We start from the raw sequence: 23,907 nt of genomic DNA on the forward strand, positions 1-23,907 counted from the left end.
GCTATTAACTATTTAACCCTTTGAAACCTGAGCAAATTGGTTTGATTTCTTTTGGGAAAAAACTGACCAACTTAGCAAGAAATTACCCACAAATTGCAAGGAAGTTGACAAGAAAAGGAATTTAAAATGTGCTTTCAAAAAGCGGGAGGTTATTGAAAAATATAAATAGAGAATATAATAATAATAATAATAATAATAGTAATAATAATAATAATAATAACAACAACAACAACAACAACAACAACAATAATAATTGTTATTATTATTATTATTATTATTATTATTATTATTATTATTATCATTATTGTTGTTGTTATGCAGAATAAATTATATAATTAATTATATAGAATAAATAGAAATACAGAAAAAAAATCCAGAAAACATTATTTTAAATAATATAATTTTATATTTAAAATTGTGTTGCAGGATTTTTTTTTTACATAAATAGTTTTGTCAGTCTCGTTTTTGAACACTTTTTCAAGTCATTTTCTTGGTTTTGTTTTTGTTTTATTTTTATACTTTTCTTTTTTGCTTATTTTCAGGTAATTTTCTTGTTACGTTTTTACTAATTTCTTGCTAATTTTATGGTCATGTATTGATAAGTTGCTTATTGCCTTCTCGCTTTGTTCTTGAAAAAAACAAAAACCAATTTGCTCAGGTTTCAAAGGTTTAAAACAGGTCCTACTTGCATTAATTTACACTTCCCAGCGCTGCAATTTTATTTTAAGAGGCTGTTGAAGCCTGTGATCATTAGAGGGCGCCAGAGAACAAGTAATGACGGATTGTGCCAATTTGATGAGTAGTTAACTTGTAATTAATAATTGATGGTGAGGGCGTATTTACACTTAATCCACTCATGCAATCAGGTATGTCTCTATAAAGTTTTTTTCAGCTTCAGTCAGTGCAGAATTTAATAAACTAAGTCTCAAGTAAAAGTCGAAGTAAATTTTCAGAAGTCACCAGAAAATACAAATTATCTGTCAGGGTTAAGCTGCTGCTTGTGGCCCATATAGCCTCCTTTTCATTCTTACGCCCTCGTAATTATCTCGCGGAAGAATACTTTGTAAGAAGTTACATATGTTAGTACTGCGCCGGCGCGTTCCATATCCCTGCGCCATCAGGTGTGTTGTGATTCTCACCGGTTTGTTTTTCGCGTTAACGTTGACAACAAAGCTGTTTTGCTAACAGCCATTGCCGGCAAAAAGTTTCAAATAAATTAGTGTCACTAGTTTGTCGGTACATTTCACCGATTGTTGTAACGGAAGAGGCAAAAGTTTAGTTTTAGGTTGACAGAGAGGCCTTCATCCGACAGGCCTTTCCTTCGGCGGGTACCCCGGAGGTAAGCTAACGTTAACTGTCACAGGTGTGCAGTTTATAAACACAGTTCGTGTAAATACATTCAGTATTTGACCTTTGTATTATATTTTGGGTTTGTGAACGACCAATAAAGCTCTGCCAGTGAGTCAATGTGCAGAACACCTAGGTTATGAAACTACACAGCTAAGGGACTGTTCCTTATTTATGAGTGGTGGTGGTGGTGGGGGGTTGCAAAACGGGGCAGGGACTTTTAATATTTTCTAAGCACTGGGACTATGTGTTCTGGGTTTGGAGAGGGGCATTCTGCGTTAATGTGCTTGTTTTATATATATTTATATATATTTTTTAAATATCCTCAGAACTCCAAATCCCAAAGTGGGTTTGAAAGCCATGCTTTCTTCACAAAGATCTCCCAAATTAGACCTTAATCATAGCTAGAAACTAACAAATGTGGTTATTAATGGCGGAGGGAGGGTCATGTATTTTCCCCAGTCACTCAGGGAGCCTCAAGGGAAAATATAGCTCCGGGAAGGGCCATGATATTTAAAAAAAACCCAAAAAACAGAAAGTCAGCATTGACTCCAGTCTGATATATACAGCCCCTGGATGAAATAGAGCCATTATTAATGTTGTTAGTTACACCTGCATGTGTGTGCTCAGAGGAAATGTTGATTGAGGAAATAATAAGGTTTATTTCATGGCAGTGATCCCTAAAACGTGTTTTTGCATAAAAAGCTACAAAAGTGGGAATCCCATTTTAATGGTTGAATGACTTGTCACCACACTTTTTATGCATTTATTATGCATTTTTCATTTTAAAAAATTAAACACATTTCACATATTATTTCATATATTAGGGCTGCACAGATAATCGCAAAATTATCAAGATTGAAATGTGGGCAAGTGTATATCCAAATTGCAGGGGCTGCAACTTATTAATAAAGGTAAAATGTGTCACAACATAACATTATAAATGAAGCCTTGCGGTGCTGTATACAGCATATACTTATATATATTCCAATTGAAATGATATGCAAGAATTACCACTGTTTTCCCAGTAAAATCACCAGTCATATCGCAGTCACAATATCTGTGAAAAATAATAGCCTAACTGCCAACACTAAGCAACAGACTGCCCTTGCTATTACACACAACCCACACTACAAAGCCTTGATTATCTTTGTTTTCATGTTTTTTTTTTATTCTTCTATGTTAGTCTTCTTTGTTTGTTTGCAAACCTGTCTTGTCATCCAGTGTATTAAGCTCTGTCTTGTCTTGCCTGTTCTTACCTGTCATGTCTTGCTCTCTAAATAAATAAATAATTTGTTAAGTGGGGTGACCTCTAGCTCACCTGGTAGTGTGTGCCCCATATGCTGAGGCCTTTTCAGCGGCCCGGGTTCGTTTCCAGCCTGTGGCCCTTTGTTGCGTATCATTCCCTCTCTCTCCCGCATTTCCTATTAATCTACAGCTGTCCTGTCAATAAAGGGAAACATCCCCCCCAAAATATAAATACAGTATGATTTTTTTTTTGCATATTGTGCAGCCCCACCTTATATGATTACATGTGACAAATAAAATTTAACAGGCAGCAATGATATACACAGTTTCCAAACTACAACCTATTATTATTAGCTTAACTTTTATAAACCTATGTGGACCATCCAATCAGTACTAACTACCTGGGTGTGAAGGCATGCATTATACTTAATAAAAAACAAAAGCAAACATTAAAAAATGTTATTAAGCATACAAATAAGTGACCATGCATGGTCATGTGCAGTGACCATGCCTGCATTGTAATGACAAACCTAAAACTAATCCATACTTGCAATACATTCTGTAGCGTGTGTTTATTTAGGTCTATCCAGTATAATCCATCTGCACCACCTGCATCCTACAGCTTACCCAATTGTCACAGCTGGAGCCGAGCATGCACAGCAGTCCATCAATAATGTCTGCTGGCGACTGGATCGCGTGCAACCTCTCCTAACCTCACAGTCCATCTGCTATCTGTTTCTAAAGCACACTGACCTGTACTTGAACTAATGTATGCAAGTGTATTAAGCCAGAGCGTGATTCATATCCATAATAAATCCCATAATTAGCTGTGCTTTATGGAGGCCTGCATGGTGTAGTGTATATTATGCAATCCATGTGGTTAACGAGGAAGCTAAAGTAGTTATTGACCTTGTAGACTGGTCATATATGCTCAGAGCAGGTTTTATGATGATGAGCTTAATGCAAGTCTGCAGAAGGTGGAGAGACATCCTCATTATGAGACTATGTGTCAGTGGACTATATTGTGGGTCACACCAATAACTTTTTATAAGTGTTAATAAAAGTCTCATGTTGGATTATGCTCCTCATACATCCTGCAAAACTGTATGTAAACCATGAATGTCATACTGAAGTCTTGGTAATATCCCATTGAAAGCCTGCATTAAGTTTGGGTCTATAGCAGTAGCAAGAGTGCAAAACTGTGGAAGTCTTTGCCTTTTGAACCTCAATGCTTTTGAAAGCTTGTAGTAATTAGAGTATAGAGTTGCAAAACTGTATTTTATGGTTTGTCACTTGATAAATACTCACTTTTTCTTTGAACCTTTTAACCCTTTGTTACAGGGAGTGGACATCTTGACACATGCAGAACATGCAGTTGGAAGTGTGCGTTACTAACTGTTCGGCGACTCCACAACAAGGTATCACATACACACAACGTAGTGACAATCAGCACACACATCTGTTTACACAAGAAGAAAACAGTGAGCAATGAAAGAAGAAATGACCCAAAAGTCAACAAGAAATTTGTTTAAAAAAAATGTGTGTAATAATTCTGTAGTATTATTTTAAATATGTAATTATGATAATAATAAATATGTTTTTTGATCAGCATTTTTTGTGCAGCAATGTAATCCTACATGAACATAGAACTTTCTAATGAAGTTTGAACAGTTTTTCTGTGTATATATATATATATATATTTTTTTTTTTCTCATCTCATCTTTTTTTTAAATTTTTATTTGTGCTTTTATCTTTTTGTACTGGTTTGACATGGGCAGGGCTAAGTATTGAAATGTGATACCACATACTTCCACACAAACAATTCATAGTAGTTATGCACGTCCATAAACCACTAAGGCTGGACTCATAGATGACAGCAATGACGACACAAAGAGAGGTGCATAGGTGTCTAGCGTTTTTCCAACCCCCTTTAGATTAAATACAGCATGCTGGGCGCCAAAAAACACGGGGGAACTTGACAACCTTTCATCCTTCACCTTAGAGGCAGGGTGTTGGATTTTGATGCGCCTCTACCTTTTTTATGCCTGTATATCTATCTCTCTCTCTCTCTCTCTCTCTATGTATATATATATATATATATATATATATATATATATATATATATAGATATATATAGATATATATATGTATATCTGGCTGATTTTTTACTAACAGTCACTGGCTAAATTTGAGTTGACAAAGCTGTTAAGGGGAAACTTTTACAATTTTCAACCAGCTCCATCGTATTGTGTGCAGATGAATGGTGTTTGGCTTCCCCCCCTGCTGCGGGCAGCCGGAGCTCCATGCTCATCAGCTGGCAGATGTCCTCCAGACTTTCACTCTGCACACACTGCTAGCACAGCAATGACACAGAGCTGGTTAGAAATTGTTTCCCTTGAACTACCCATATTATAAGCTACTGTAGCTGTCATATTTCACAGAGATGGACATACAGTGGCTGGACCGCCCCCCGACTCCCCACCAGATCAGCAAACTTTCTGGGAAAAGTGAGACAGAGATTGCTGCGTGCAAACTAGCCAGCAGCAATCTCTCTCTGCTGGATCATGAAAATATTTGGCTTTTTAAGATCTGAGCACTGGCTAGCAGCAGTCTCTTTGAATGGCCCTGGCTAGCAGTAGGCTGGCAGCCAATCATTAACGTCTGATATCCCACTTTTCTTCATGCGGAAGTGAGTGTGGTTTCATCTAAAGTGGGTATGAAAAAGGATAAACATGGCCTGCACATTGTATATTTGTATACTTCTAATTACCAATTAGGACATCAAACCATCTGAATCAAAATCAAATGACAGTTGATGCTGTGTTTGACAGCTGTGTTTCCCAGTGCTTCCAGGACACTGTCAGTCAAATCTGAGTGGTAAACTCTTCATGAATAACAACAAAAACATTATTTTAGTTTTTCACATTTAACTGATGATTATGTAATCATGGATATTAAATGATACAAGGAAAAATTAGAACTTGAAACCAAGTTTTCAGGTCAGAAGTAGAAACATATCTTCTTCTAAATATCAAGAAAGACTTGAATAACAACAGGCTTTTGGATAAAAAGAGAGATGACTTGTTGCTCTGTAGACTATAATCAAATGTAGGTAAAAAAATCTGTATTGGGTGCTCATGGTAAACAGCAATCAACAAGATGAACGGGAAGGAAATTCGGGCACTCCAAAAGTGTAAAAAACATGAAAAAACAAGAACAAATTGCATTTAAAAGCCTTTATTATAGAGGCTAAATCATTAAAAAGCCAACATGTTCAAACCACTACTGGTCTTTGCCAGGGATTAAAAAATATATGCATTATAAAAATTGTCCCCACCTGGTTTTGGGATATGCATAAATATGGCAATGACGAACTTTTCAAGAAGTTGGTTGAAGAAATAAAAGAGGGAGGTCATGTTCTCACAGTCGAACAGTCTGCAGCCAGTGGAAAACTTTGAAATAATCAATTTTGATGCATTACAAGCAAAATGGTACAACTGGCTCCAGTCATTCCACTTTTCCATATTTTGACTTGATAAACAACTTACTAGGACACGTCAATCAGGGTATGCACGGCTAAATGTAAACAGAAATATTAGTGGAATATTTATTTTCAGCTGAGTAGGAATATTGTCTTTCTTGGAATAAGGGCATGATATGTTGGGCATGTAAACATTGTCACCTCCCTAACAAATAAGATTCAACTTCATGTTAAATAAGCCTTGATGTATTTTCTCATAAAATTTCAGCAACATATTTCTTCTAGCAGCATCAATGAACTCTGCTAGTTACATATTCAGAACAACATGGACAGTTATGATGCATTTGTAGGTTTTCTTTTCGAAAAGGCCATTTTTGAATCATGCTATAATTATCTTCTTTCCAAGGCAGTGTGTTCCCAGATGTCTCCTCCTTATGTTCCTGGAGTGAGTTTCCATCTGGCAGACCTCTACTGAGGTTTCTGCCTGTTTCTCTCTCTCTCTCTCCATCGCTCTCTCTTTTTGCCTCCCCAATGCACTGTGTAGTCACTTTCAATCTCACTGCATCAGTTTCTCTAACATAACCCGTTTTAACACTCTGCACATATAATGCAAATGCCAAACCACTTTGCTCTGAACTTCCTCCATCCTTCTCTCTTCCTCTCTCTCCTCTCTCTCTCTCCGTTCCTCTCTGTGTCGGTCCGTCTTTCATTCCTGTAGCTATCTAGCTGCTATGCCCCAGGAGTAGAGGCCTGCTCAATGTGGCAGAGATGATTTGTTTGCTTTGCAATTATTTTCCGTCAGTGGAGACAAATGGATTCATACTGCATAGAAAAACCAACACAGACAGGGCCGGAGCGATGAATGCAGTGGAACAGACTAATATGTACTGCCCAAAGATAAAGATAGAGATGGGTAACATGGAGCACTGTGGGGAAAGAATAGATAGCTTTATAGAAAGCTCCAAGGACAAAGAGCATCTCTGTACCATATGGCTGTGCTACATATTGAAATATGTGGCGATGTGTTTTATGTTTTAATTGTAGCTCTCAAGAGCAAATTAGTGTTTTGAAATGACTGCCTATAGATGATGGGCAGTTTGGTGTTCAGTTGATGTGATTCATCTTTTTGTTTTTTTGTTTTTTTTTACATATTCAGCCATACAGTGTTGCTTCTGCCCATCCTTCAGTTCTAGGTGAGCATTGGCCTTTGTTTTTTCATATGAATACTTTTTTGTTAACCCTATAGCATCAGTTTTTTTATATACCACTACCAAGAAACAGCAAATAGATTATGGATGCGGGGATATTGGATTTTTTTTTTTGCCAAAATCCAATATGCCACTAAAAAACAACAAATTTAGTTGGTAACTTATACCGACATCAATATATCCACTTTTTCCCCTCCTTATTTTAGTGATTATCAAGTCTCTTCTGGAGTGGAATCATCATATTATGTATACTTTTATTGGGATAGTCCACCAGCAGATGGAGACATAAAATACAATGCTTTTCAGTGTATGTAATATTCAGTCATTGAGCAAAATAAGAAAAATACTTCAACTTGTTTGTTTTTGAACACATTAAACTATTTATTTTTGTTATGCCTACAGTGTGGTTTCAGACCAGTCTGTTCTCACGCTCAACTTGTCAAATACTGCTGCTTGGTTGGTGATTTCGGAATTCAGACACCGATGCAAAAAGGCACCTTTTGCGACGGGATTATACACCGCAGGACAGCCACGATCTGAAACACCGCTGGTAAAAAGGTAATATATAAGGAGCTGGAGAGTCTAATAGGATGGGCGTAAGGGGAAGTGAATGGGACCAACAAACCCCAAACTTTCACCGTGGAGCCAGCTGTTCACTTCCTGCTTGAATGTTGAGTTAAACCATGGTGGATTTTTTTTCAAAACCTAACCACGTGCTTTTAATGCCTAAACCTAACCATGTGCATTTGTTGCACAAGGAAATCAACATAAATACAGTACAAGGTGTTATACTGATGTAAGTTTATTTTAAAAAAGATAAACTGTACATTTCCTGCAAAGTGTATTTTACCAATGACACAATGCATTTTTTCAAATTCATTTTTTGGGCTTTTGGCCTTTAATTGATAGGACAGACTAAGCGTGAAAAGGGGAGAGAGAGGGGATGACATGCAGCAAAGGGCTGAGGCCAGAGTTGAACCTTGTTGTGGCAAGGACACAGCCTCTGTACATGGGGCACCTGCTCTACCAGCTGAGCTACTGGTGCCCCGGACCCAATGCATTTAGACATAAAGTGACACGACGTTTTTGAACGTCAACAACAGACGCAGTAGGGTACCTAGTGGGTCATATGCATATGCAAAAATCTACTGACCAAGTCGCTATATTGACAAGTTGTTATGAGAGTGTGCCGTTAGGAGAGATTCAGGTTTACTGAAGTTCAACTATATTTAATTCTCTTGATCTTTTGAAAGTAAGAATTTTTACTCTGCAAACAAAACAATTTCCACGTGTTCCTTATCCTCCTTATCCTCATGAGTTGCAAAAGTTATCACCAGTCCACTCAAGACAATTTCTTATGGTTACACAACTGGTTGTGTGAGGGTTAAAAACACTGTGCATGAACAATATAACACACTATCCATTATATTTGGGTTTAATTACCCTGAATGCAGATTTTGGCAGATGTGAGGTGTTCAAACTTGTTTACGTATTCAGGCACTTTTGTATTATCAAGTGCCAAATTTAATGTATGCAGCCTTTCAGAAAAATCTGAATTTCCCAGTCATGATTGAGTCTTGGATTGAAACACTGCAAGTCAGAAACTGGTAATTATGGCAACTCCAATATGACATGATTGCAGCATTACGTGACTCAAAGCTCTTGGTTAAGGTTAGGGAAAGTTTATGGTCTTGGTTAAATACTCAAAAATTCAAAGCTGAAGAACAAGAGAGTGTGTGTTTTCTTTTCTCGCTTTACTCCAAACCACGATCTTTCCCGAATCTTAACCAGAGTTTTTTAGTACACTAAACCAGAGCACAATTCCTGTCTCTAGAGCAAAAGTCCTTTGTTTTGTTCCACCTTCAACCATTTTATTCAAAACAGTTAATGGCTATTTTGATCGCACTGGTACATTAGGGAAAATACTGCATTTCTGGAACATAGTTTGAGAAGGACTTATACAACATGCAGTTAGAGGACAGACTGAATGTAAAGGGTCTCCCCATTTGCCCCCGATGTGTGATGGACACAACTGGGCTGCAGACTTTTTCTGTCTCTGTTGAACTTTCAAACTATCCGCAGTAAAAGAGATTAACCTTTTCCTCTCAGCTCGCGTCTCCTTGATTTTTCCCTCTCCTGCCTTCTGTCTTCCTTTCCTCTTTATGACCCTGTCTCCCCTTTTCCAGTGTCTCTGTTGACTATCCCTTGTCCTGTCTCCCCCTCCTCCCCTTCTCTCCCTTTTCCCCTCCCCTCCCTTCCTTTATACGAAGGGCAGGTTCAGAGGTCACCAATTACTCAGAGAGGGCTGAGAAAGTTGTATGGGCTTTGCCCTCGGGGCTGCCATGTTGCATTATCATCAGGGAGATTGCAGGTACGCAGCAGCCACTGGCTGCCGGCACAACAACCACAGCCCCAGCACCGGACCTTATAGACTCAGAGAGGTTCAAACCTTCCTCATGCCTGAGCGGCTGGCTGGCTCCGAGTCAGCCCCCCTCTCATACTGACCTGCTGGGCAGAACTAATATGTATGTCTAGACTTCCTGGGAACTCCTCTACCTGAGAATACAGCTGCACAGTATGTGTGCTGATTGTTCAGCTACTTCTTTACTGAGAGGTAAATTTTAGGGCTGTCAGCGTTAACGCGTTTATCGTGATGCGATTAAGGTCTGTGCATAATGCATTATTTTCTTTTAATTGCGTTAATCACCAACCATTAGTCCTGTCTGGCTATATCAGGCTAAGTTTTAAAGCCAGAGTGATGATTCGAATATGCTAAATTTTGGCAATAGAAAAGCTGAATGGTCATTTTACAGGATTCCCTTTGACCTGTGATCTCAAGATCAGATCCCCTTTACAGATAAACCTACATTATTCCCGTCCCATGCAGTTTTTTTGCTGTCACTTGATAAATATGGACTTTTAACTGTTTTGTAATGCAAAATAATGGAATTGAAAACGTGGTTGTAAAATGAAATTAATAGAGATTAACTATTGAAATTATGTGATTAAATTTTAAAAATGAATCGTGTAACAACCCAAGTAAATTTTTTAATCTACTGTTCCTTGTGTATTTTTTTTGTCATGCCTTGAAGATATTTGTATAATTTTAAGTGTACTTAATACAGATACATACAGATAATGCTTGCAATCCAGACATTTGTCTGCCAGTGAGTGCATTCAAAAGGAATAAGAAGAAAGTGCTGCAAAATGTAACTGATATGTGCATACGACCACGCAGGAAATCTGTAAACAATTTTTCTGCATCTTCTTTGTACAAAAGTAACAATCATGTCATTTGACAGATCTTTTGAGTAAATGCAGGGGTGGAGACTTTTCTTTCTTGTAAAGGAATGCTTTGGAAAATAATATGAAGCTACAGAATAGTTTGGCAGAAAAACTGCAAGCAGATTATTTCTTGGCCGGAAGCAGTCACATCTTGAAGTCTTGTCATCACTGTAAGTTTAGCAGTGACTCCAGGAAGTCAATGCTCTGTGCCAAGAAATAGTTTGGCACATAATCCCAGTAAAACCACAAATTGTTGTTACACGTGTTTGTTTTTGAACACATTAAACAAACAGGATATACCATGCTAATCAGTGAGATTCAGTGGTGCTGACATTTATTCTTTTTGCCTTCTCTCTTTCTGCCAGGCTAGCTGTTGCCCCCTGTTTCTGTTTTTATGCTAAGATAACTGTCCCTCAGCTGTAGTCTCTGGTATTATGGATAAATATGAGAGTGGTATTTAGCTTCTCATCTAACTATTGGGAAGGAAGCAAATAAGTATCTCCTAAAATGTGTATGCCTGCCACATGTAACCTGACAACTACAGTAAATCTCTTGGTTATAAACCCCACAGTTGGTCTGCCTGTTTATAGACTGCTGCAAGGACGACATTTATTTTGTTAATTTGTTTGTTTGTTTTTTGATTAGGCTGACTCGCAAGTTAGGATGGCTCTGGTTCCCTTGACAAAAGACAATGGGATTTTTCCATGGAATATGGATTATTGCAGGAAATAAGGTCTGCGGCAAAAAAAACTATTTAAGATAGTTACATGTTTTGCTTAGCAAGTTCATCTTCACAAAATAACACTGTTTTTAGGATTTTTAAAGTGTAAGTAAAGTAAAAGCTAACAGTAGGCTATAAACTAACTCTAAGTTGCATGACTTCAACCTCACCGCCATAACAAGGCTGTTAAGCCATGTTTGGCGTGATGACGATACTGACTTATTTTTTTTTGACATATTTTAGAACAAAATGTAAAAAAATCTTAAATGTTAAGCACATACCTTACTTTAGGCATCTAACCAAAAACCCTCTCAAAAAACCCCACTGACTCTGAGACGAGGGAAGCAGAAGTGTAAAAGTGCAAACTGATGTCAGTGTTTTTGGACTCACTCCTGCACTCTGTTGGTTCCACCATAATTAACATTTCCAGATATGTAGAATTATAGCTGTAAGATTTACAATGTATGGCATTGCATTTTAGAGCAGTCTCTCTATTATCTGTCATTATTTACATTACATGTAACAGGATAATTTACAGGTGGTTTAGACACCCTGCTTCAGCATCATAGTGTACTGGCTGTTAAGTCACTTTGTATTGCTGATACTCTCTATGTTGCACCTTAAAGAGATGTGACGGATAGTGAAGATGTTCATTTTAGTCCTCTTTTTCCTGTCTGCTCTGCCTTCAGGCTGTCAGGCCTCCAGCAGCCAGGCAGCCTTTTCACCACTTTGTCTACACTGCCTGCCTCGGCCACCTGGGTGCTGCCTCTGCAAAAAAAAAGAAAAAAAAAATTTAAAAATTGGATTGTTGGACTCTTGATTCAGACTTTTCAAAAAGTGGAGACCTGATTCATTTATCCTTTCCAAACCCCATCAGAACTGATTGTCAGGCTCACAGAGAGGCCCAGCCCAGTGCTGTTTAGGCCACGGCCAACAGAAGCTGTGCAGCCAGTTGGAGTTTAAATGGCTCCTGAATAGAGAATCCCAGAGTCTGATTCAGTGTGCTCAGCCAAACCCTCTGTAATTGCAAAAACAGCACTTGGTCCACTAATAATGGGTGCGTGTCATCTCCAATCCCCAGTCCGCCTGTCTGTCCATGCCACAGAGGCAGCAATTACAGACTCGGGCCTGCCACTGGACGTGCACACAGTAAGGGCAGAAGAACAGTAGACTGTGTGTATGTGTGTGTGGGGGCGGCAGGTTAAGGGGGGCATGAGTAACTGAATGAGGTGTATGTACGCTTCCGTGTGTGTATGTGAGGACACTGAAAAGGGCAAATGCAGACTTCAGGCTAAGCTCGATTGAACAGACATTCATATTTAGCCAGGCTGCGACAACAGTAATGTTTGCACAAAATATCCCAAAGTTTGAAACTGTTAAGACTGAAATCTGCAGCAAGCAACTCCTCAGTTTACAATGAATACAGGACAGGCTGTTCTCAGACACTGTATGTATACCCACGAAAAGTAATGCACAAGAGTTTGTGTATAATCCTTATTTTCGCTATCACACGACAAATACACTGACAGGGGTAAAAAAGGAAGTAGAATAGAGAGCAAAAGTCTGTGAAAGGAGCCATATTGTGGTTGTGGATGGGTCAAGCAAACACAGGACCCAAGACGGGTGTTTGTGTCTTATGTGAAACCAAGTGAACTTTGAATTATTTCAAATGTGGCAGTGTTATTACCTGATGCTGTCCTTCAGTGCTTCAGGGGCACACAACCAGTTTTGTCTGGCTGTGTTGTGAAGTGACGCCACCTGTGGACACTGCATGTAGACCTGGAAGGTGGCTTTTGGCGTCACAGTTGTACGCCGAAAGAACTGACCGTGCAGCACTATTTTCCGAGTTCAGAATGAGAACAGGTTGGAAATGCTGTCGATATAAAAAAAACATTGCATGATAGTATTTATGCAATCTAAGGCTACAGATCCACATTACAGTGTTTTCAATTTAGGGCGAACGGAGTCTTTAAACAAAAACAATGGCTGTCTGTACTAACACACCTTAAAACCCATGCATACCCATACAGGTACAATGCATATGTGTGAGCTTGTGTAAACAGGAAGCATCGCTGAACACAAGAACTGTCACAGATTGCTTGAATAATAGCTTACCTCCTGCACATGTAAGCAGTAGTAGCATGATAACAAACTGCACCTGCTATCAGTAACAACTGTTGCAACTGTTACAACAACGCCTGTAATTTGTTAGCCATGTCAAAATATCACCAAGTAGTCAATACTCATAGATACATGCAGGCTAACGTAATGTGTTTTCTTTCAGAAAATGGTCACATAACTCGGGCATGACCAATCAGAGGACATGTCATAGCTTTTAACACCCAATCAGAAAGCGTTTACAAACTGCTCAGTTTTAGGGCTGCTAAAATGCCCTAGTAAGTAATATGGATATAGCCTAAAAATACATTTACTAAAACTTAGTGTTGTGCAGAATATACTTCTTCATTTTTCTCAATTCATTGTCTTGGTTGTTGTATCCTTGGATAACATTCAAAATAAGATACATATAGCAAGACAGTACCCTTTCTAGCAGTATAGATAAGGGAAAATGTTGAACAAGTGCGAATTGAAACACCCAATGGCTCCGAAAAACATAAATGTATCCATTTGCTCCTTGAAGTTGAAACCTCCTTTTTTGTGTTGTTTTTTCACTGTCTAACTGAGTGTGATAACTAAGACCTTGTGTGAGCAGCACACAGTTGGACATCTCTTTGAGTCACTTCCTTTACTAAACACTCTCATGGCTACCCATCCATGACTCCCACAATGGCCATCACGAGGATTTACTAAAACATCAACTGATCTTTCCTGTTACGCTGCTATTGTTTTATTTGATTTTCTCTGCAGAGGCATGACGAACTGGTGTCATGGCAGACAATGGCCCAGAGTCAGGGGCTGACCCCAAAACTAATTTGCCAGCTTAAGCTCTTTTAACAAGTGGCAGTTTCACCAGTACTGAGTTTGTTTACCCCTCGTTCTGCTTTTCCTTTATTTGTTGTGGTTTTCTTTTTTGTGTGTAAAGGGGAAGGAGGAGGGATTTGAGTTTTGGGGCTTTTGCTTTTCTCAACATTCATACCTTTCTGATATCCTCTCTGGCTTGCATTTTGGGAAGTTTGACATTGAGTCTTAATCTCTATACTGATGTATTTTTCAGTCACATAATTTAAAATAATTACATTTATGACATAGAACAATCAAAATGCCTGACTCTCACAGTACCAGTGTTGTGAAATCATTTCCTAAATTAATAATAACCTTGTTTTTATTCCTGAATTTCATTGCTCATGACTTGTTAAAAGACAGTATCTGCTTTTGATTTGGTTGGAGTGTTGTTGCCATAGTATTGTACCACAACAGCAAGTGTCTGGTTGCTGAAGGGGTCAGAGGTCGGAGCAGAGTAGCCGTGAGCAGCGACAGTGCGTGTGAAATTGGACACAGCTCTGCACCATTTGTGTGTGATTACGTCGATTTCCTAGGGCAACTTCTGTCGGCACCTTCTCACACACAGATAGCACACACAAAACGTGGGAATCTAAGATGGGATAATGATTTTAAATAGACAATACATCAGTGTGAATTATTTTTTCAGTGTTCATGAAGACACAATTTCATAGTTATATAGGCATGCAGAGATTAGTCAGGCTGTAATGGTACACAAATTTCACAATATTATTTGTGGTTACGAGGTCACGATTCAGTACAACCGGGAAAACAAAATATTGGATTTCTTGACTAAACTTTTTCTCATGGGCAATTCATGCTGTTAAACTAAAGGCACATCTGGATATGGTCAGTGAGTAATATCAAAGAGAACAATGTCAGTATGTCTGTATTGGACCAATTTGAATACATAACTCTCTGCACAGGAATGAACAAACTCAGGCTGCAGCACTCCGAGCACATTATGCTTAAATGCCACACTCTCTGAGTCAGACTGAGTTGCGTTCAGCACTCTTATGATGTTGGTCATTGTTTTAATGAGTGCTTGGGAAGAGGGACTTTACCTCAGTCTGCCCACCACTGCTAAATGAGTCTGTGTTTGATGCAGCAATTTAATGTTACCTGACTTGGATTGAACATCAACATACATGGGTCTTTAATGTCAGTGTATTCTTCACAGGGTTCCCACAGTCCCTAGAAAAGTCATGGAATTCCACATTATTGTTTTTCAGGCTTGGAAAAATCATGGAATCAGTAAAAACCTTGAAAGTTTTGGTAAAATGATGGAATTTTGTTGTATGTACTGATTGTTGCAATAATCTATCTATTTATCTGTCTGTCTATCTATCTATCTATTTATCTCTTTGTCATATCAATACTGTTAATTGATGAGTTGAGTTAACAGGGTGGAGTTCTTACATTATTGTTCCACACCACAAACTGCATGCTGAGATGTAAACACATCCCTTTTATTGCCCTTACCCAACTTTCTAGCTAACAGTTGTGTATTATTTTCACATCCAGCAGATATTGCCATCCTGTTGGAGCCATGTTTCAAGGCACCTGACAAATTTTACTTAACTCTATTTTGTTTTTTTTACCAACTCCAGAGAAAGATACCTATGTCTTAAGCTCACGAGATGCTACACCATGTATTTGATTTTTGTTTGGTGCGGGTCAGGTAGCACGCAGTTGGTTTTTTAGAGCTTTTTGCTAAATACTATAGTCTGTTGCTGCTGGATATGATCTTGAGCAGAATCTGAAGGTTGTACCAGAACAATTGGCAAAAATTATTTGTAGAGCTGCAGAGTTGGGCCGTTATTTTCTGTGGATTTGTCCCTACAAGTGATCCCTTTCACACTGTAAGAAGTCATCAGATCCGTTGTTTAGATAGAAAAAAATGTTGGTTTGTGAAGCTTTAACAGGTCATAGGCTGTACTAATGTCATGTATTGAATCCAACATATTGTTTTAAGCAGTAAAGGACAAATATATTGTACCCTAGCAGACAGTCTGGCATTTAACTTCTCTTAGGATGGTGGCTTAAAGAAGCACAACACATGAACACAAATGTGCACTGGCACAAACTGGCAGAGATACATGTTCAGTACAGGAACGCACACAAAACTAGTTTTCCTAATTTGTTCTAGCTGTTTCTCTTACCGTAAAATGCCCTAAAGCCATGTGGCCACTGAAACAAATATAAAAGCGGAGGATGTGGACTTTTGGAAAGCTGTATTTTTAGTGTTTGTCATTATGATTCAATGAAAACTGAGCAAAGTTAATGAAGAGAAGAAACAATGTGAAAAGACTATATGATTTTTATGGGGTTCTTTGCAAACCAAATTAAGATCAAACTTATTCAGAAAATGTATACAGAGGTAAAAATATTTGGTTGTTTACTCAACTAATTGGATTATTTTATTTTTGACTCCTCACAGATGTCTGAAATGTCTTCATGGATGGACACTCAGACGATTGACCTAAGGGATAGTTTGAATATTTTGTCTGATTCACTGTCTGACTGATGTTAAATTGGGGTGATGAAGTCAAATGTTGGAATTGAAATGTCATTCAAAATAAATGTCAGGACTTGCGGTAAATATGGTCTTACTTTATTTTCAGCTGGAAGCATAATAGACCATTCAGTGACTCAGAGATATCTTTTGTTTCTGTCCTTACAGAGAGTGCTCTGGAATGCCCTTTGCATCATTCAGGTAAAAACTGTTTTTATTCTTTTTTATCTCTCCTATCTTTTCCTCAACCTCCAATCCTTTTAGTTTTTGTGGAAAGTAGCAAAGTAAAATGCAATTCAATTAGGTAGTTGTTTCCCCGAGGCCTCTGATGTTCCTTCACTTCCTGTTGCAGCTCAAGTCCATGTCCCCCTACTATTCCTTATGCAAGAAGTAGACCATGCAATATTGTTATTATTACACCACCGAACAGTAGATCCAAGAGGGTTTAGTGGGGAAAAGAAAAATACACTTGATATACTGGGGGGAAAAGCCTCATAAATACTGTCTTAATACAACAGGGCTGCCTGCTTGAAAGTGTGTCTTTAACTGATGGCATGGTTGTCTTGAGTTGATGATGCTTTAACAGCACTCCATTTAGCGCTGTTAACCATTCCACTGCTATTCAGTTAATTATCATCATAGATTTTTAGGCTGTTGTTACGACCTCGATTACCGCTTAATGATGGAAAAATGAAAACATTCCCCTGAATCGTCACTGAATGATCTATTTGACGTCACCACAACCTACTTTGAAACCATCAGGTGCGATTTGACTTGATTTGAACTGGTAATGGAAACACAAACCAACGTGGCATGTTTTGACTCAGCAAGATCAAAAGTGCCAATGGAAAAGCTCTATTTTTGTGGATAGGTGACAGAGCCACTGAGTATGTGCTTCTTGGTTGATTGGCACTGTAGTAACTGTTTAGCTCTCATTTTATGTGGAAAGACTGAAGACATTATTGACCAGACAATTGGAAGTATTTTGTATTTGTTGTTTTGATAATTGTGCTTGATGTACAGTATAGCTGTGCTAGAGACTACTGTAAAAGCTAAAATCTTGTCAGGGCCTTTTCTTGAATTTTAATTAGACCACGTTGTTAAGTAGTTATGTTTTTAGAATGTAAAAACTGTGTAACTATTTGGCTGCATCCGAAATGCCATAATAACATGCTATTTAGTTTTCTGAAACAGTATGCAAGATTTTTTTAGTCTGAAACCTTTGTATGAAATCAATAGCATGTGAATTGCATACTATTGCTGGTGAAATATTGCAATATGGAAACACTGTACATTGTGCTGGCATAAATATATCTGGCATATACATGACATTTACAAGAAGGGACAGAGACAGATGCAGCTCTGTAGCATCAAAAAGTAATGAATACCTCTCTATGGGTGAATAACTTTGGCCATGAGTCTGCTACCTGATGTGTAATTTGGGAAACACTTTATAAAGTACTGTAGTGGGGGAACCATTACAGATGGATGACGTATTACCTGATTATTGCTAGCTTTGTCATGGGTGTAACATGGTTTGGGCTCTATGTTTGCCATGCTAATGGTGGGAGTCCAGGGGCGTTGGTTGGTCAGTCTACACTGTGATCCATAGTGAAACATCTCAGAAACTATTTGGATGGTGTGCCATGACACTTGGTAAACATATAAACATTATACCTGCTAAACATCAGCTTGTTATCATGTCGTTATTAGCATTCAGCTAATTTAATTATTATCTTTACAAAGGTGTATGTGACATAATGTAACACAATAAATTTGTCTGTGGTTTGCATTTTGTTTGCTATTTATTTGACAAACAAGGCAAAGCAGAAGGAAGAAGGGTTTCTTGCAGAGGCAACATAACAATAAGAGCCAAACATAGATGCTGAATGAAGGCCAGACACAAGAGAAACAATTACAAAACAAAAATAACAACAACCTGTACCAAAAAGAGTAAATACAATCCGAAAATTTTGGCAGTAAACACAGAAATAATAGTACTAATAATAGAATTAAACAAGATCAAGACAAAATTAAATTTAAATTAAAAGACGAGTTTAAATAGATGAATTACAACAGATGTTTTAGCTGTAGGAATGTCAAAAGCTGAGTAACATCTAACCTGCAGTCTCACATACCATTAGTTTATAAAAGGAGTTCAGGAAGAGGCAACATTTAACCCCAACTTTATTTGCCCTCACTTCAACCTGCATTTTACTGAATGACACGTAAACTGGCGGAAGACTTTGGCCGGGCCACGATAACTCACTAAACAGACACTAAGATCAGTGGCCTCGCTCTCTCTGAAGCCAAGCTTTGTTGGTCATGTTTCCTGAAGGAGAAACAAAAAAAAAAAAAACAGAAATACACTTTAAAAGTCAGTGATGAAGAGAGAGAATGAGGAAAAGCCCTGAAGGCAAATGGCAGGGAACATCAGTGCCGTTAGACGGAGCTACTTTAGCTGTCATGCAAGAGTATGTGAACGCACCAGTGAACGCACACAGTCAGCATCACTGAACACACACAGATAGACACGGTGATGGTGATGATGATGCAGAGCTACTTCTTACATTTTGACTAGATGATTGAACATTTAGTTCAGTCTTCTTGTTCTTATCTAATCAGTATGAAAAACATTAAAACCTTGACAGAATATAGTAAAAGAATAAGAACTAGAATGTGAAGCTGGGCTGATCTTAAGCTGTTTTATAGAAAATATTAAATCTAAATATTAAAGCTTCATTTATTTGCTGTATTCTGGGGTTCTGTGTCACTCATCAGCTTTAACCCTTTAAACTGTCTGCATGTTAACTGCTGGAAAAGCAGCTGACCTCAAAGCCGTGCAATCTGCTGTGTAGTTAGAAGTCAACCGACAAGTCAAACCAAGTGGCGCAAACTCTCCAGAGATATTTGGTTTGTCAGAGCTGATTAGACCCAGGAAGGCGTAAGCAGACACTCTGGGATAACACGTGGTGGCGTTGAGTTGAGCCGTTGGCCTCAGCCTGTTTACTGGGCAATGTGTTAGGACAGGGAGAATGAAGCGAGGAACTCGTACGGATGGAGATGATGATGGTTGATTTCTCTCACACAAGTCTCCCTCTCTTCTCTCATCGTATTTAATGACACTTTCTGTTTGATTTCTCGGCCAAATCGTATTATCTGGTAATTGTGTTTGCTTGTGCAGGCATGCATGAATCTCTTAATTTTAATCCGTGTGTACACAAATTTATTATAATGACTGTATGTATGAGACATGCGTTTGCATGTTTACATGCAGCAAGAGAGAGCGAGTGTGTGTTTTTCTGTATGTCTGTGAATGTGTGTGTTGCAGAGAAACACTATGGAGCTTTTTGTCACAGCTCATCACACCGCAAGATCACACAACACGATGTGACAGTGCACAGTGCAGCTCAGCAAGTGGCGCTGGGATTTTAATTGATGTTAAAACCACAAAGTACTCAGAGCACTGATGGGTACAGTGTATTGAGAGAGAGAGTGAGAAAAATTTTATCTGCACTACAGGATCATTCTCAAGCAAGAAAACCCAAAAATCTTAATATTGAAATTTCACAAATAAGGACCTGACATGCTGTTCACTGTGTAGAGTATAGCATACGTGTTTAATAGTAAAAGGTGATCCTCTTGAGATCACTACACATTTGTTAGTCAAGGTTTTAATGGCTCTTCATGACATTGGTCACATTTTCTATTCATCTAATGGTCAATTCAACTCAGTAATCCTCGGCAATCCCGTTTTAGTAGCTAAGAAATATACTACAGAGTGAGAGAACATGTATTGAGCCAAGAATGGCAAACATTAGTAACTATTAAATGTTTAGTTCTCAAATTGAGTTCATTATGATACTGTGTTTGGTTTGTAATTCGATTACAAAATACATTTAATTGTAATCGCTTACTGAAAAATAAATATGTAATTGACTACAGTTACTATCAAAATGTTGGTGGTTACATGTGAATATATTCTTTTCAGAAAGTTAATATGTAGAATATAACGTTCATTCTGCGGCTTTGCATCTTTTCCCTGTGCAGAAATTCCCTCTTTTTGGCCGAGACCATTTCTAAACATTTGTTTTCAGCCTAGAAGATAAAATAATCCTTAACTAATTCCACAGCTGGTCATGCTGCGAGTGTGTTGTTGCCCAGTTTAAAACAATTGTTTGTTTGTTTTTTCAAAGCAATTAAATGTGATTAGTTACATTACTTTGATCAAATAATTTCAAAAAGTTACATTGCTTATAAATGTTTTCACAGGATAATTAGCAATCTGTGACCTATTATTTATAAAAAATAAAAAAATGTAAACCCCCAAACACTGATGCTATTTTATAACAAAAACGAAGTGCTTGCCTGGAATAAATGCATGTATGGAAACTGATGCCAAACTACTCTAACACTACAAATTACATATGTAATATTCACAATCACGGGAAACACACACCAGATTTTCACTCATTTAAAGATTCAGTTCTGAAGAAAGATAGGTGATTGTTGACTCTCATTCCTACAATGTAAAATACTAATAAAAGTCTTTGGTTGGTATTTGGACCAAAACCACCAGCCCAGAGTGTCATTTTTATCTGAGAATTCTCCAGAATAACATACCAAACCTTTCAGTGTCAGCGAAAAAATCACTTAAAGTCAATACTTGCAATTTGTCTGGAATTTAAAAAAAAATTCTGTAAACTTTTAAAACACATTCATAGCAAAAAAAAAAAAAAGGTAGAGATAATATCTGTTGTATCTAAAATCTATGGTCACGTTAATTATGTCTTGATTGGAATATAGCAAAAAAAACCAAAAAAACAAAACAGTATTCCTTTCCAATATTCCTGATTGTTTTTGTTTTTTTTGTTGCAGATTACGGACATATTTTATGTACTAAAACAGCTGCTTAGTTTTAAACTAAAGGAAAACAGGGGCATTAAGCTTGTGTCCCTGACACTTCACCCTTTTCAGTCTTGTTCCCCTCAGCCTCTAAACTAGTTAAACCCAAATCCTCTGCATATGACCCTCCTTAATCTTGTATTAGTCCAAAGTGATCCTCCGTTAGCTCAGTGCATTGAGCTTATTACGTGATGATGAATCTCTCACACTGAGTTAAGTCATTTGGATAGGAAATACAGAGGTGCAGTGGGGGAAATTAGCATAGCTTTAGCTTAGCCTACCATAGCTTAGCCTGGCGGGGCTATTGTAAAAGGCACCTTTCGGCTGACTACAAAGCTAATATTAGCTTAGCATTAGCGTTAGCAAACAGGGGGCTTAATCAGGCCGCTGGGCTGTCAGAACGTATAACCGCATGCTTCCAAGGGTCCCTTTGGAGTTATAATCCTGGGTCTCGGCAGGCGATGACCTCATGGGCTGGACTGGTGCCTGTGGGAGGATTGGGGAAGCTGTGTGTCTAGCAGGCCACTCACTGAGATTTGTGTGTGTGTGCGTGTGTGTTCTTTTCAGCTGATTGTTTTATCGAGGCATACGACACAGAGAGACTCTACTGACACCGACGAGTTGAACTTTGCAAACAAGCACAGGAATCGAGTTCCAGCTGTTTTGTTTGGGCATTTTTTGCTGTATCGCATGGAGATACAGTGTGTGTAGGCCCCGGGATATGAGAGCAATGATATTTCAATTGTCTACGTGCCACATTGCATTAACAGTGTGCGTTGTTTTCCCTCATGGCTACGAGATAATTGAAAAGGTTAACCTGTCAGTTTTATCTTATGTTATTTGTCCCTCCTCAGACTAAAATAGTGGTTAAGGACATCTGTGACTGGCAAGATGGCACGCTCACTCAGCCTACTATGACCAAAAGGCCATCTTGTGCAAATCCAGAAATTATGTTACCAGGGGGAGCAGCGTTACGCCAACCTCCAGCAGCAAGAGAAGAAAAATGCATTTCTACCAATTACATTTTTTTGTAACTGCACAGACAAATGAATAACTGGCGACTTATGTTGCCTTTTCCCATCATTATGGGTTCCAACAACTTTAATCCAAGCCGGCCTATAGCCCAGGCAGGCCACCCCTTTACAAGAGCCTGGATCCAAGCGAGGGGGGCTTTGGGGTTAAAAAAACTCCACATCTTCACACAGAAAGCTTTGGCAATTGGAAGTCAGTTGACTGAGTTAAATGCACACACACGTGCTCTCACAAATACGCACACACACAGACACACACACACATACGGTGAGCCCAGGGTCTTTGGAGGCAGATTGCTTTGCTGTCAGTGTCAGGGACTGTCAATGGCTCCAGCCAGCCATGGGCATCATCAGCCAGAGAGCCCAGGACTCGCTGGCTCCACTGAGCTCCACAGCAGAGGCAACCTGTCAGCGTGATGCAGAAGGCCTCAGGGTTCGAGAGTTAAGACTCTTTATGAAACATAGTGAGAGAGCTTTGCTGATGGCCTCTGGGCTGGTATGCAGAGAGGGTGAAGCCAGGAGTCATAAAGACAGGGCATGGGTAGAGCAAGAGACGGCGACTACACTGAATGCTGCAGCTGAGACAGGCCAGTGCAATTGGAAATTTAATGTCGAGGGTCCAGAGGTTGATACCATCATAGCCATTTTTAGTTTGATCGCAAAATGACCTCCATAAAAGTTAAATGTGGTACATTTGCTGATGATCCAACAAATATTTAAACAGTAACTAACAACAGCCAGAACTGAGAGGATCCCACCAGGCAGCTTTAAATCTTAATAACTGGTTAGGTTTATTGTTAGAATAAAAAGCATTGCATAAGAATAAACTTGAAATCTTCTGCTATGATAAGAACTGTCTAAAACATTCAGCAGTTTTGCAATAGAGTGCAAATAAAAACTGAAAAGAAATTGTGCTTCAATGAGTAATAAAAAGATTAACTACAAAAATGCTGATTTTAACTTCAGCAGCTATATTTGTAAAGAGTAGCAGTTATTGCTCAGTGGATGTAGCAACAGTTTGACAGTTTCTGCTTTTATTTTTACTCATTTATCTCTCAGGTTTAAAGTTATAAATGCAAAAAATCCACGTAGGGCGCTTGTTTTTGTGTCCATCATGAAATTACTCTGAATGGTCATTTGCTGTGCTGTTGTCACACGGTACAATATCTTGAAAAATACTGACATTTGATGTGGGGAAACATTGA

At 38.4% G+C, this 23,907-nt stretch overlaps 1 long non-coding RNA gene across 1 annotated transcript in view; it reads left to right on the forward strand.

Annotated features, from left to right (window-relative positions):
• Positions 1 to 423: 423 nt before the first annotated feature.
• LOC148190033 (uncharacterized) overlaps positions 424 to 23,907 on the forward strand; it is a 62,193-nt gene continuing 38,709 nt past the window's right edge. Inside the window, exons 1-3 of the long non-coding RNA XR_015775707.1 lie at positions 424 to 1,339; positions 3,937 to 4,013; positions 16,935 to 16,967. This is a non-coding gene — a long non-coding RNA (uncharacterized LOC148190033). The remainder of the gene's footprint in view (positions 1,340 to 3,936; positions 4,014 to 16,934; positions 16,968 to 23,907) is intronic.

Source organism: Plectropomus leopardus, chromosome 3 (assembly GCF_026936395.1).
Source record: "Plectropomus leopardus strain MGB_pleo_1.0 chromosome 3, ASM2693639v1, whole genome shotgun sequence".
Taxonomy (NCBI): Eukaryota; Metazoa; Chordata; class Actinopteri; order Perciformes; family Serranidae; genus Plectropomus; species Plectropomus leopardus.